The 14,557-nt window shown below is 42.2% G+C and overlaps 1 protein-coding gene across 5 annotated transcripts in view; it reads right to left on the bottom strand.

Moving 5' to 3' along the window:
* Positions 1-14,557, bottom strand: part of SERTAD2 (SERTA domain containing 2) — a 114,748-nt gene that overhangs the window by 21,555 nt on the left and 78,636 nt on the right. The window contains exon 1 of one of the 5 annotated variants that reach the window (XM_004435621.3): positions 543-836. The exons of the other annotated variants lie outside the window; for them this stretch is intronic. The gene's annotated coding sequence lies outside the window, so the exon portion shown is untranslated. Of the gene's footprint in view, positions 1-542; positions 837-14,557 lie in introns of those variants that run through there. 5 annotated transcript variants of the gene reach the window in all.

Below are 14,557 nucleotides of genomic sequence, written 5' to 3'. Positions count from 1 at the left end.
AACACAGGGAAACTCACAGAAACACACTATAGTAAGTTGGATGCAAACCCAGCCAGGGAACTCAAAAGTGAAGCAGCCTTCGCGCCAGCAATCCGAGCCTTAAAAAAAAAAGTCTCGCACGCTCACAACAACACAACCGCCACAAGACGCACACACATCCCAGCTGTAAAAGCGACAGCTCCAGGCTCCCTCCGCCCCACTGCTGGGCTCTGGTTAGCTCCCGACCCCCTGCTGACCCCGGTCCGTGACTGCCCGTCCCCTGCCCTTCCCCCAACAGATCTGCCCGCAAACGCTCGGGTCCCTGGAGCCCCCCATGGGGGTCCAAGGGCGCGGGGCCGCGTAGCAGCGGGAGGGAGTGCTCCTCCTGGTACCTGCTCCAGCCCAGGTCCCTCTCGACGAGGCGCCCGCGACCCTCGCGGCCGCCCGGGTCCCTCCGCCCTCCGAGCTCTCCCGGCCCTGGCCGTGTCCCAGTGCCGCCCCCCACCCATCGGGAGCACAGCGCATCCGAGGATCCCCTACAGCCCGGCGCCGGGAGAACTTACCACTTGCAGCTCCACCTGGGAACTAACGCATCAGGAGGGGTTTCTGCCCACTCCTCAAGCTATTCCCGCTCCATGCAGAGTCCCCCGCTCCGGGGGCCCGAGGGTGGCGCCGGGGAGCGGGCAGGAGGCGAGACCGAAGCTAAGACTCCGCCGTCCTGTGCCTGCGCGCTCGGAGCATTATACAATGGTGGAGGAGGAGGCGGCGGCGGCGGCTGCAGGCAGCGGAGGAGGAAGCGAGAGGCGGGCGGAGGGGGCGCCCTGACCGAGCGAGCAGCAGCTCGTGCTCCAGCACTCGCCGTGCAGGAGTGACGTGCGGCCAGCGAGCCTCCCGCGAGCTCCGGGCCCCGGGCTCAGCAGGCCCCGCCCCGCCCGGCCCCGCCCCTCGGCCCGGCCCCGCCCCCTCCCCCGGCGGTCCCGGGAGGCGCGATTAAATGTGGAGCGGGCCCCGGCCGCCGGAGGAGCAGGAAGGGGCAGGCGGAGCACGCGAGACGCCGGGTGGCAGCGCCGCCCACGGCTCCCTCTCTGGCCGGCGCGCCCTTTATTTTCTCTTAAGGAGAGGCTTAAAAAGAAGGGGAAGGGGGAAGAGACACTCCGGCCAGGGGGCCACACCTAACCACCAATAATCCCCTCACTCTAGAAAATACTCGTGCAAATGACGGAGCGGCTAGTGACAAAGGCGGCGGCGAGTGCAGCGCGCGCACAGCCCGCTGAGTCGCGCGACCGCAAATATGACAAGCATCTGAGCTATTCGGCAACTTGGGGCCGGTCAGCAGGGCGGACAGGGTCCCGCGAGGGGGGTGGGGGGCAAAAATTCGACCCCGAGGCGCGGCGTCCACGCTGCCTGCGGGGCTTTCGAGACAGGCGTCCCGGGAGGGCGGGGGCGACAGCGCCCGCAGCTGGGACGCTCCCCGACGCCCCCGTCTCTGCACGCACGAGTGGCCCGCAGAAATGTCCGAATGGCAGGACGGGGGCTTCAGCTGGAGCCGGGGACAGAAAATGCCCCTTGCGCGCAGTGGCCTCGGCCCAACCCTCGAAATGGGTCACCAAGTCAACAGTACTTTCGGAGCAGGACGGAACCGAGTTGCATCCTTCGTGGAAGGCTGCGCCGCGGTGTAGACCCGGCAGCCGGCTGCCCACCCTGGCAGAGCCCACGCAGGTAGGGAAGCCAGGCTGGGAGACGCAGGGAAGTCAGAGGCGCCGTCCTCTGCCCAGAAGTTTCACGTTGATAGCCTCCTGCCTTTCAAGAAAGCTTCTGCTTTGAACTACAGACTTAACATTTAGCAGGGAAATTTATACTAGTTGGGAGAGGTTGTGTGTATGCCTAAATGGTGCGAATTTAAAAATACTAGGAAATGAGAGACAACTTCCTTGGAAAATTAATGATTATCTTAAAAATTACATGTGCATTCAGTGCAAAGATGTTACAAAAAGTAATTCAGGCACCTTAAAATTTTGGCTGCCACCCCAGTCAATATCATCTGAGATCACTTTGGTGTTTAATGGTCCACTATACTAGTTACATTTAAGAATAATAAAGCTTTAAGACCTAACATAAAGGTGATTATAAGTCGTTAACATCAAGACAAGTTTAGACCTGTTGGAACTGTTCTCTAATGATTTGTTATCAATCAAATTGATGATTTTATTGAAATTAAACCTGGACTAAAATGTTGGTAGACGAGACAATGTTTCTTGTTTTATCTTTAAGGGAAAGGAAAAGGTTTTTACTGGACCCTCAGTAGAATTAAAATCTTATACAGACTTTTCTTTAAGTATAACCAATGCCAAAAGCTAATTATTTGTGGATGTCTTTGGAAAGTTTCATTATAATGGCGTTCCAAATTACACATCATGGGAGCAGTGTTCAGGGCCCTCTATAGGTCCCGCTCAGTTGGTGACTGGATGGCACAGCATTCAAACATTTTGCCAGGAAGCCAAGATATTTTTCATTTCCAGAGTTCTGCCTTTTAGAGATGACACTAACTGCTAACAGTTTCCTAACCACCCACTCACTTTTACTTTCACCGCTCACTTTAAGGAAAAGCCATTGAAATAGAAGCTGCAATAATCTCTTCCTGTGATATCTTTGTAGGGGAGGCCAGAGGCTCTGCTGAATTTAAAATGAATTTAGACTGTTATTCACGAATTGAAGTTAGCAAGTTAGACTTTCAGAATTTTTGTGACACTTGGATATTTTCTAGCAAATGGATTACCAAATGCAGTGTTCCTGTACAAAAGAACTAAGATCAAAGTTACAATTTTTGTGTCTCCAGAGTGGACATGTGATTCTGCTAAAGCACGTATTCTGTGCATGCTCAGTAAAGGTTTGAGTTCTTAGGAGAGCAATCTCAGTTTTGGGGTGAAATGATTTTCACCTTTCCACGCTTTTGAAGGTTGTAACATCCTATGAGTGCACACATTATATACAAGTCCCATTTCCCCCACTTTTAGATTCTGGCATCTTTCACCAAGAAGTCAAAGCATCAAGTGGCAGCTTTAACAGCTGCTGATGTGGTCCAACACCAGGTGGTTAACCACTCCCCTCCCCCAGGCCAAGTCCCCCACAGTCCAGCACAGCAATCCCTGCCTGGCCCTGAGAAGCCAACTCCATGAGGATAAGGAAAGGCCCTCCCAAGCTTTTGAAGTCAACTCCCTTCAGTGTTCAACAGCATGATTTTTAAAACATTATTGTTTATTCCTAGCAAATGAACAAGAAATGTTTAGCAAACATGTTAAGTGTGGTTTTCACTCTTTCACTCTTTGGGACATTTAAAAGCCCATTTAAAATAATCCTACCCTCAGGATTTAGAGTTTAGAGTTTCTCCTTCGCAGTTTCACGCATAAGAAATTAGGCCAGTCATCCACATTTAACTATCAGGAACATATCTGTCTAGGGAGGAAAAAAAAACATGGCTTTTGTAAGTATAGAACTGTGATAGTAATTTTTAAAAATACTCATGAGTTTAATTTCAGAGAAGTACTTCTCAACATTGCTTTGTAGATCTGGGTACTAGTTTGCACTTCGATGCTTCTCTTGAAAGTTGCTGTGCCCTCACATCTCGCAAAGTGCTCCACTACTCCACTAACTGAAGGCCACTTTTAGCACTTAATTAGCATGCACCAAAGAAATGACACAAGGACAGCTGGCTATACAAACTGAGAAACAAAGACTTTAAAACAGTTTTCAAACTAATTAATTTTTCCTTCTCCTTTGCTGTGTTTTATCTTTCAAGTTCCACCTGAAATGCTGGTAATCATCATCATCTACATGTCTTGGCAGTATTGGTCTTATGGCAAAAAAAGATAAACACTTCAGTTATTAAACACATTGTATATAGCTGGCTGGGCTAAATAAACTTCTCATGGAAAATACAGAGATCCTAACTGAATGTGGATTTCCCATTCACCAATAACTGAAAACTACTAATAAATCTTCAAAGTAAAGTTCTAGAAGTCACATCACCTAGCTGATTATCCAGGAGCTGATACGGATGCAATGATTTGGAAAACTGGATACTCTCACAAAGATGGCACAGACAGGTTCAGTACTTGTCAGCCACTAGCAAGTTCAAACTTCACGTACCAAAGGAGCAAGTCAACTCATCTGCTTCTGCAAACTCTTCTCCATCTCTTCTTCCCCCTATTTTTGTCAGTTTTTTTTTCTGTTTGTCCCTGAAGTCATGCTTCACACAAGTAGAATTCGACTCCAGCGAAGGGCTGCTTTTGCAAAGCTTCCTTTATTGTTACTGGACTGCTTTGCAATGACTGTCCCTTATGTACCCGGAGAGGGTCATTCTTCAGTTAGAGATATGCCATTTTCTCTTTTAAAAATCTGACAATATTTAAATTCTAATTTGGAACAAAATCTTAATAATAATATTTGAAGGAAATGCTTTTACAACCATTTGCTTTTTTCTAGCATTTTTGATTAGCCCCTTCTTACCATCACTAGAGAAGATGGCTTCCATTGGGCATTAGCTTCCTTCCTATTCCATTTGACACTATTTTCCGTTAAAATCCTGAGATAAATTGTGAGGTCCAATTTGCAGCAGCCCTCCATAGAGACTCCAGCTTTTGCTCTCACCCTCTCCTCTGCTGGAAAGCAAAGGCCTTTCCTGATGAAAACTCCAGTGTCCCCTTCCTGCCAGATGATGCTCCACTAAGACTGGTGGTGGCTTCTCAAAAACATCTCTCCTTGTCCCCAGTTCCCCACATAGCACTACCCTCCTGATGGCCTGTGCATGTTGACTCTGTATTTCCTGTCTATAGACCATCCTCCCTTCTTGAGTTCATTCTCTTCTCAAGACACTCAGCACTCCTGGCTTCCACAGAAAACCTCAATGAATGTTAGAAATTGCACAGCCTCCAGACTTTCCTTGTCCCTGGGAACCAGCCTGGTAAGAATGAAGAGTCCTGGAGCAGGAGCTAGAAGATCTTGTACAAATAAATCACTTAACTATGAGGAATCGTTGACTTTTTAGTTTCTTAATCTGCTATGTCACAGATTCAGGATCAGCACCGCTTCCGGTGAAAAGAGCACAGGTTGTTAGTTGGTCAGATTTCGGGTCTAGTTCCTTAGCCACAGCCAACAGTGAGGCTGAATCAGACCCTTGACATCATGGGGCCGCCTCCACACCCCACAAAAGGAGGAGCTCAAGCTCCAAGATTTCTGTAGCCCCTTCCCCGAGCTGGGAGTCTATGAAAAGGTGACTACAATGGGGACTACCTTCAGAGAGGAGGTTTAGGACTCAAATGAGGTAATCTGCTCAAATTGGAAGACTATAAAACCAACTTTACATTCACACATTTCTAAAAGAAAGGAGCAGAAGTACAAATAATAATATGTATGCTCTCTTTAATAGGATATGTTCTTTGAATTATTTTTCATATCCAGAAGACAGATTTGAGCAGTCCTATCCATATTCTCCTGGATTTGTTACCCATTATGGTTAAAGTCACCTACCTGTGATATCTGTAATATCCCCCCACTCCAACATTTGTATGGAGGCAGGACAGTTGACAAGGCATTTTCATATGGATTCACTTGTTTGCTCTTCAGAAGACCTTCCCTGGGCCATAGGCAGTATGGGTGCTACTGCCGAAGTCCCACAGATGAGTAAACAGAGGCTCAGAGAAGGACCCGCCTATTGAACTCTTCCTTTATCAAGCTGACTCCCAGGAACAGAGGTCTGGAGGCTGCGAGATTTCTAACATTCATTGAAATTTTGGGGGGAAGCCAGGAAAGACTCCAGCCGAGTGTCTTGAGAAGAGTATGAACTCCTCAAGAAGGGAAGATGGTTTATACACAGGAAGTGCAGAGTCAACATGCAGAGGCCACCAGGAGGGTAGTGCTGTGCCAGGATCTGGATGCCGTTTGCTTCAGTCCTACACTCGAGTCATGAAATAACAGTTCTATTTCTTACACAAAGAACTCCAACCCTGCCTGTCCTTGGCTTTGTTAGCATCACAGTTTAACCCACAGAATTAATAACCCACCACAAAAAAGAAATAATACTCATCACACCTCCGGCCCCCCACTCATTTCCAATATGGTTCATCAAACTGTCCTTCCTGTTTATCACTCTATCTCTAGCCTCTCACAGTACCCAACACAGTAGGTATCTGGTAAGTATTCACTGAATGAATAAATTAAGGAATGCTGAAGAGTTTATACCAGCTTCACAAACTCAAGGGGTTAATCTTTCCTGCTAAAATTTTCCTCTCACTACCTTTTCACTAAGCTCCATGTGTGTGTACACATATGAATAACTATACACATACATTGTTTAAGCAGTATTTGGGAATCTTCATATTAGAGGGATCACTGTGAGTGATTTAATATCGTAATTATAACTGCTTTGCAGCATTTCTAAAATATGCCATTTGGGTTTAACATAGGTAAAAGGACAAATGGATACTCACAAAGTACTTACTGTTTTTTTTTTTTTAAGATTTTATTTATTTATTTTTTCCCCCCAAAGCCCCAGTAAATAGTTGTATGTCATAGCTGCACATCCTTCTAGTTGCTGTATGTGGGACGTGGCCTCAGCATGGCCGGAGAAGTGGTGCGTCAGTGTGCGCCTGGGATCCGAACCCGGGCCACCAGCAGCGGAGCCCGTGCACTTAACCGCTAAGCCACGGAGCCAGCCTAGTACTTACTCTTAAGAGTTAATCTAGGGCCGGCCCCGTGGCTTACTGGTTAAGTGCGCGCGCTCCGCTGCTGGTGGCCCGGGTTCGGATCCCGGGCGCGCACCTACGCACCGCTTCTCCGGCCATGCTGAGGCCGCATCCCACATACAGCGACTAGAAGGATGTGCAGCTATGACATACAACTATCTACTGGGGCTTTGGGGGGAAAAAAATAAATAAATAAAATCTTTAAAAAAAAAAAAAGAGTTAATCTACACAGCCTCACTACTGGGGGAACAACCTTGCAGATAAACAAATTATTGCCATAATTCCACCATTCTGTACTTCTTTACGAAGATTTTCTCTTCCTATTTTAAGAATTAAAAATCTCAGTTAAATCATTCTTAAAAACACAAAAGAGGGGCTGGCCCAGTGGTGTAGTGGTTAAGTTCACGTGCGTTGCTCTGGCGGCCCAGGGTTCGCCTGTTCGGATCCTGGCGAGGACCTACGCGCCATTCATCAAGTGATGCTGAGGTGGTGTCCCACATAGAGCAACTAGAAAGATGTACAACTGTGACATACAACTGTCTACTGGGGCTTTAGGGAGAAAAAAGGAAAAAGGAAGGAAGATTGGCAACAGATGCTAGCTCAGGGCCAACCTGCCTCAAAAAAAAGAAAGTGCAAGTAAAAACACAAAAGTATTTGATAATTATGAGTAAAAAAAAAAGACCTGCCTATCCAAATTTTCAAGTGATTACCTGAATGGTTCAAATGACCATTTATTACTGCCACTTTCATGCCCTCCTGGTCATGGAATATAAAAATATGCCAATAATCAAACATGTTATGAATATCATCAATCAATATTAATTCCTAGGAAAACCTGGCAAAATGATGACTGAAAAAATAATTTTTTTCAAAAATATTGCTCTAATGCCAGCTTTTATGTTTCAAAATCAAGCAAATTTATATGACTGGCTAGACTAATTTCTATTTTCTGCTCTACATATTCTTATATCTATTGTAGAAACTATCTAGGATCGTGTTCCTTTAAGTCACCTATAAGAAAAGAGATCATTTAAGAGAAGTACGGTAATTTGGGGAATGTAAATAATATATTTAAACCATTTTTTGAAGTCCTGGCCATAAAAATTCCACTTTGAGAAGTTAAAAAAACTGAAAGCTTTAATGTATATATAGATGCCAAGGAAATGCCTTTAAGTTCAGGCTCTGAGGTCTCATTAGAAAATAAACATGTGGACAGGGAACACAGTTTAAATGTAAGCATAGTAAATAAGTAAAATTGAATCAACCCTTTGCCACTTTGACTTTTGATTGGTTTACTGGAGGAGAGGGAACACCTAGGTGAGATGGTGTAGACTTGATCTTGTCTTTCAGTGGCCAGTGTAGAACTATTGTTTAAAGACCTGCTGCCAGAATAAACAAGGCTTTTTCACAATTATCCAACTGTCCAATAACACTAGTCCTTTGCTTTAAATTGAAAAAAATTATATTTTTAAATTTAAAATTTTTTATATTTAAAATTTCAGAAATGCAGAGTGAAGTCAAGTAGAAGAAACTAAAGCAAGCATCTCAGATAAACACCAACACCGCAGTAGATACACTTGTGTACTCACTCAGTCGATTGGTTTTCTAAACACGCTTTAAATACTGAACAAAAGATTCAATCTTGCTAAGTATTATTTGTTTCAAAACTGTTTTCTTAAAGAAGTCTTGTTTGAGTTATATGAAACTCCTTAAATGGGCAATTATCAGAAAAACTGGCTTTTAAAGGAGAAAATAATAGTGTGAATGAGCTATATGTAACTTCCCTTTTTAAAAACAGAAGTTGAATCTGTAACACCAAATTTAGAAAGGAGAGTGGATGGCAGCAAATACCATGAGAATATCATCTATAGCATAGACGCCCACTGCCGTTCTGTTCTGTTACAAATGTATACTCTATGATCTTGAGTTTGCTCAAACAATGCGTGTATTTAATCATCTCTACAGATTATTCTTTTAAAAGAAAACATACATGTGAAAGAGTCACATCAAATTTAAGAAACTCACTTAAAAAGTGCCAGATTCCCTGACTTGGGCTACTGTGATTCATTTGGCCTCATTACACAGAGTGCAGCATAGTCCATACTAGGGCTGTAGATAAATAGCTTTTGTGGGAATAATATTGGTAATTTCAACACCATTTGTATTTCCTTTTAACTTCCTTTAAGAAATTAAAGCCCAAATTACAGAAAGGAACAAAAAATTTTTAATGAATCAGATATTCATTTTCAATCCATCCTGACTTGTTACCATGTTAGAACTTTTAGACATCATGCTTTTAGTTTTAGTGATAAAAATTAACAGCTATAAAGATAAAGACTCCAGAATTATTATTTTCACGTTATAGCCAAAAATGAAAAGTGATAAAATAGAAAGCTTTCCAAAAATTCATCAGATGAAAAGATTAGAATTAATGAGGAGCCATACCAATTATGGACAAAAATACTTAATACTATATAAACACCAATTCTCCCTCAAACTCATCAATAAATTAAATGCAACTCCAATTTAAATCCCAATATATTTTTTTTCATGGAACTTGGTAAGCAAATCCAGAAATTCATCTGGAATAGCAAAGGGCAAAAGATAGCTATAATAAGTTTAAAGAACAAGATGGCGGATGTGTCCTATCAGATATCAAGGCTTATTATAAAAGTCTAGTAATTAAAATAGTGGTGTCGGGGCGGCCCCGTGGCGTAGTGGTTAAGTGCGCGCGCTCCGCTGCTGGCAGCCCAGGTTTGGATCCTGGGCGCACACCAACGCACCGCTTGTCAGGCCATGCTGTAGCGGCATCCCATATAAAGTAGAGGAAGATGGGCACAGATGTTAGCTCAGGGCCAGTCTTTCTCAGCGAAAAGAGAAGGATTGGCATGGATGTTAGCTCAGGGCTGATCTTCCTCACAAAAAACAACAACAAAAACAGAGTGGTGTCGGCATAGAGACAGATAAATAGTTAGTACAACAGAATTGAGAGTGCAGAAATAGACCCACACATATATGAAAGCATAATATATGACAGAGGTGAGATTACAGATTACTGGGAAAGAATAGACTTTTCAATAAATGGCTAAGTGTAAGCTGGTTACCTGTCTAAAAAATAAAGTAAAATTAAGTACCTAATATTTCAAATTTCAATATTTCAATTTTCAATATTAGGTACCAAATATTTTCAAAAAATATATTTCAGGGGGACTGAAATCTAAATCTGTAAAGTAAAACTTTGGGGAGAGAATATAGGAAAATATGTTTACGGCCTCAGGATAAGGAATGTGTGATTATTGTTTGTCTCCTAAAATTCATTCTCTACTTGCCTCTGCTTTACTCTGTGCCTTGAAATGTTGGCCCCTGGGGACTAAGCTCCTTTGCCAACTAACCTCCAACTGGATTCACCAAAAGGCAGGCACCAGAAAGAGATCAGTGGGTCAGGGGAGAGAGAGGCTGGGGTATTTCTTCTGCTCTTTCCTGATTTGGGCCCCTGATATGGCAGTACCCTCCCTCCACAACCACGGCTTCTGCAGGTGGCCCTGTCTCCAGGGCGCCAACTCTCACGAATTCTTGCAACACCATTTCCTCCCTTTTCTCCTTTAGGCCTAAGGATAGTAACAGCTTCCTACTGTTGTCGGTCTTCCATGCCTCAACTTTTGTCACATACCTGTAAAAAGTCCCTTCATTAAAGTCTCTTTAGTTGAATTATTTGAGTGGAATTCTGTTTCCTGTCGAGACTTTGACTATTAAGAAACAAGACATCCAATGCACAAACCATAAAGAAAAAGATCAACAACTTTGGTTACATTAAAAATTAAACATCTATTAAACAAAATATACTATAAACAAGACAAAGGCAAGCTAAAGACTGTCAAATAATATACATGATTCATATAATCAACAAAAGCTTAGTATTCAGAATTAATAACAAATTCCTCCAAATCAATTTTTAAAAAGCCATATAAGCCCAATAGAAAAATGGGTGAAAGAGGAAACTCAAATGTCCAACAAACACGTGAAAAGATATTCAACCTCATCAGTAATAAGAAAAATGCAAATTATAAAGAGAGAGTTCACAGCTATCAGATTGCCCACTTTGGAGATAATTTGGCATTATGTAGTAAAGTTGGAGATGCACACATCCCACATGGATGCAGTCTTTCTCAGCTGGGGTTCCATGAGAAAATAAGCCCTACAGAAAAAGATTCAAGTGCCTATTTCCTCAACTCTCCCAAGGATGGTATAAAGTTACAAACCAGTGGTATGCTAGTAAATGTTTAACAACAGGCTGGGGGGATGGGGAAAGATGACCTTATTTGTAGCATTTGCTGATTTCTGTGGTGTAAATACGCCCACCATGGCTGATTTCAGGCCTCACAACTGAACTCAAGAATTAGAAAGTGATTCGCAAAATTGCTCTTAGGAGCAGGTATTGGTCTCTAGCTCCAGCCCAACACTTGAACCATTCTAGACTTACAGGATGGAAGTTAATTCATTACGAACGTTGGATACCTTAGGGTACTAGGGCTTAATTCTCTGGAGGAATTCTGGATGAGAAGGGCTAAGTCTAGAATTTAGAGAAACTCTTGTTTTTATCTCCCAAGGAGACATATGTTTGTGGCAGCTTTGCTTATAATAGCTAAAAATTGGAAACAACCTTAATATTCATCAAGATGAGAATAAATTGATACGCTTGAAACTATAGTGGTTTAAGTACTAAAGATACCATATATCAACATGGTTAAATCTCAAAAACGTAAGCCTGAGCAAAATTAAGCAAGCTGCGTAATATGTACAGTATAATATCATTTATATAAAATATTTTAAAACATGCAAAACATTGCTGTATATTGTTTACAAATACATATGTATGCAATTATAGAATAAAAACAGAGATAAAAAAACATTCAGGAAAATGGATACCTCTGATAAACGGGAAGGTAATGGAATCAGGGAGAGACACACAGTGGCTTCTATTTTATCTGTAATGTTTAATTTCTTTTTTAAAAACATGAAAAGCAAATAAATATGTTGTAATACACAACTTTATTGTTTTAGATTTCATCAGGTTAAAAAAAATACATTTTCTTTCTTCCTTATGGTTCCCATGCAGTAGAACTTCATAAGGTTTTTTCCTATAATTTCTAATATCTATTAATAAAGATATTATTTGGACAATATTTGTATTTCATGCATTTCTTTATTCCCCATTATTTCGGTAATAACTTACTCCTTTTACTCATTTGATACATTGTCCTACTATCTCTCTTAATAATAGACTGTAAAATTCAATGATAATGCTAGAGTAACCTAAAGTCCTTAACAGGAAGCCCAGCTGATAAGGGCAAGTATAAGAAAATAATTGATTTAAAGCCTGAGTTTGGGGTATATTTCTCACCTGCCAGGCTAACTTCTACCACGCTGGAAAGGATAAAATTTCCTCACAAAATATGTAGGGCTTCTTGTTATTTCCTTAATATGCCAAATTCCACATTTAGCACTAAAAAGTGAAATCTTATTTTGTTTTGTTTTGTTTTTTAAAAAACAACGGAAACACACTTTCCCCATGAAATATCTTTCACTTAGTGTGAGGTGACCACTGACTGACACCAAACGCATTTTGACTCTTTCTTATTTTGTGTCTCTTAATACCGGGAGCAGAGGAATAAAGCCCACTTGGTCTCCTGACCTCTGGGAACATGAGGTCGTCTCAGTGCCTGGGTAGTGTGACTTTTTTTCAGAGATTGTCTTGAAATAAGCCAATGTTTTAAATACACACTTTTCTGTGCGCTAGCAGGCATTCTGAAGCTAGGTGGTTCTAAATAAAGAACTCTAGTCAACAACAGGAAATAACTCCCACAGAAAAAAGGGGCAGAATACAAACTCTTACCAACTCTTGTACACAGTTCACAACGGCCTTTTGTTCCATGCACATTAAGCCTGAAATCTTTACTTTTCAGAGCATGTCTGGGCCTTTGCAGGGCAATTAAAACCTTTCTTTTCCTTCTGCTGGTTGTCCTTGCCTTCTTCTCCCCGAGGAGGTTAACCTTACAACTAACTTCTTACTACGAGGGAGCAGATCAGAAAACCAAACAGTTTCTATTCTGAGATGTAACATTTTTTTTTCTTAATGGAGCTTCTCAAGAAAAAAAAAATCAATCCTCAGTTTAAAACTCACTTTTCCTTCCAATACCTACAATACCATGTTACCACGCACACATATGTTCTAAAGGAATATGTTCATCCGCAGCGTTTGTTTCTAAATCTATCAACAAGGATATCAACCCATAAATCTAAATTCATGGGTTATCAACGCTTTACCAGTGACATTTCAGCAGATCAATGCAACAAAATTTATATTCTCTGCAAAGGCTCCCATCTTGAGTCTTCAGCGAAAAAGAGGGAGAAAAGTCTAGATCCCAAGCTAACCAAACACAAAGACATCTGAAAGATGGTTTTCAAAGTCAAAGTGACTCCTACTGGAACGATTTGGTGGCATTCAACTACAGCACAACATAGGTACTCCTGACAAGAGAACACAGCTGAGCAAAATAGCTTAAATATGACTGCAGACTGGTATTCCTTCCCTCCCCTATACATTCAGCCTTGCCCTCTTTACTGGCTCCTTCCTGTAGTCAATAAATTACAGACTCAACACGCTGTATCATCACTGTTAAAACAAGAACAATCCTCCCCTGCTTCAGAGCTGCAGGAATGCTGGGGGCTACTCCTGTCTTCACCCTTTACAGCTTTAGTCCCTCCTATTTCCTTTGGCTTCTGCGGGACAAATGTATTGACCACCCCCAGAAAAGAGCACCAGTGCCCCCTAAATGCCAAGGCCAACGGCCACTTCTCACGGCCTCATATTACTGAGCCTCTCTGCGGCATCTGACGTTACTGACCACCGCCAACCATTTCTTTCAGTAACTTTGGTTGAACTATATCGTCTCCTGGTTCTTATCTCTCTGGCCATTTGTAGTTTCCTTTGCTGGCTCCTCTTCCTCTGCCCACCCTATAGACCTATAGTTCTTGACTTTTTTTAAATCACCTCCTCTGGCAATTTGAGACCAGAGAGGGTTAGGAGGTGAGCGGGGGATGGGGATGATTGGTTAGGATATCAGTCTTCAGGAAAATTTGGAGATACGATTGTTTGGAAAAAATTTTGCTAGTTGATAATCACTATCTAAATGTTTGTATTCCCTATTGTTTTATTTTTGCTCCCTCTTCTCTTCTCCTCATCTTATAAACTCTCCCTAGGCAGCCTCATCCACTCTCGGGGGCATCTATATGCTAATGATTCACAAATCATTAACCACATTCCAGACCTTTCTCTTTGAGCTTCATATCTGACCTTTATATAGAGAGAGGCCATATATCCAGTTTGTTAGGGTCATTCCTAGTTTATGCTTGTCCTGGCACAATTATTAATAGCACTCTGTTTCAATCTCAAAAAGGTCCTGGTTTGAACCATAAAAGTATATAATTAGCCTATTTCTACCCCATTGTCTATCAGACATCTCCACTGGGATCATAAAGGCATCTCCAACTCACAGCACATCTAAAATTATCTTGATCGTATCTTCCTTAAATCTGCCCGTCCTCCTGAATGCATAAATACGGTTAAGGTACCAACAAGGTACCCCTGGTTTCTAAGGTGGAAATCTAAGATTCAAAGTCTCTTCCCTCTCCCTTTCCCTCACATTTACCCAGATATAAACTCCTGTCAATTTTCTCTCTTAAATATTTTTCAAATTTTTCTCATCACTGGCCTAGTCAAGACCCTAATTATCTTTCACTTTGATTATTACAAGAATCCATCTCCTTACTTCCAGTCT

The sequence above is a fragment of the Ceratotherium simum genome, chromosome 11, assembly GCF_057802395.1.
Source record: "Ceratotherium simum simum isolate JZ-2026a chromosome 11, ASM5780239v1, whole genome shotgun sequence".
Lineage (NCBI taxonomy): Eukaryota > Metazoa > Chordata > Mammalia > Perissodactyla > Rhinocerotidae > Ceratotherium > Ceratotherium simum.
This window is presented reverse-complemented; position numbering and strand designations above follow the sequence as displayed.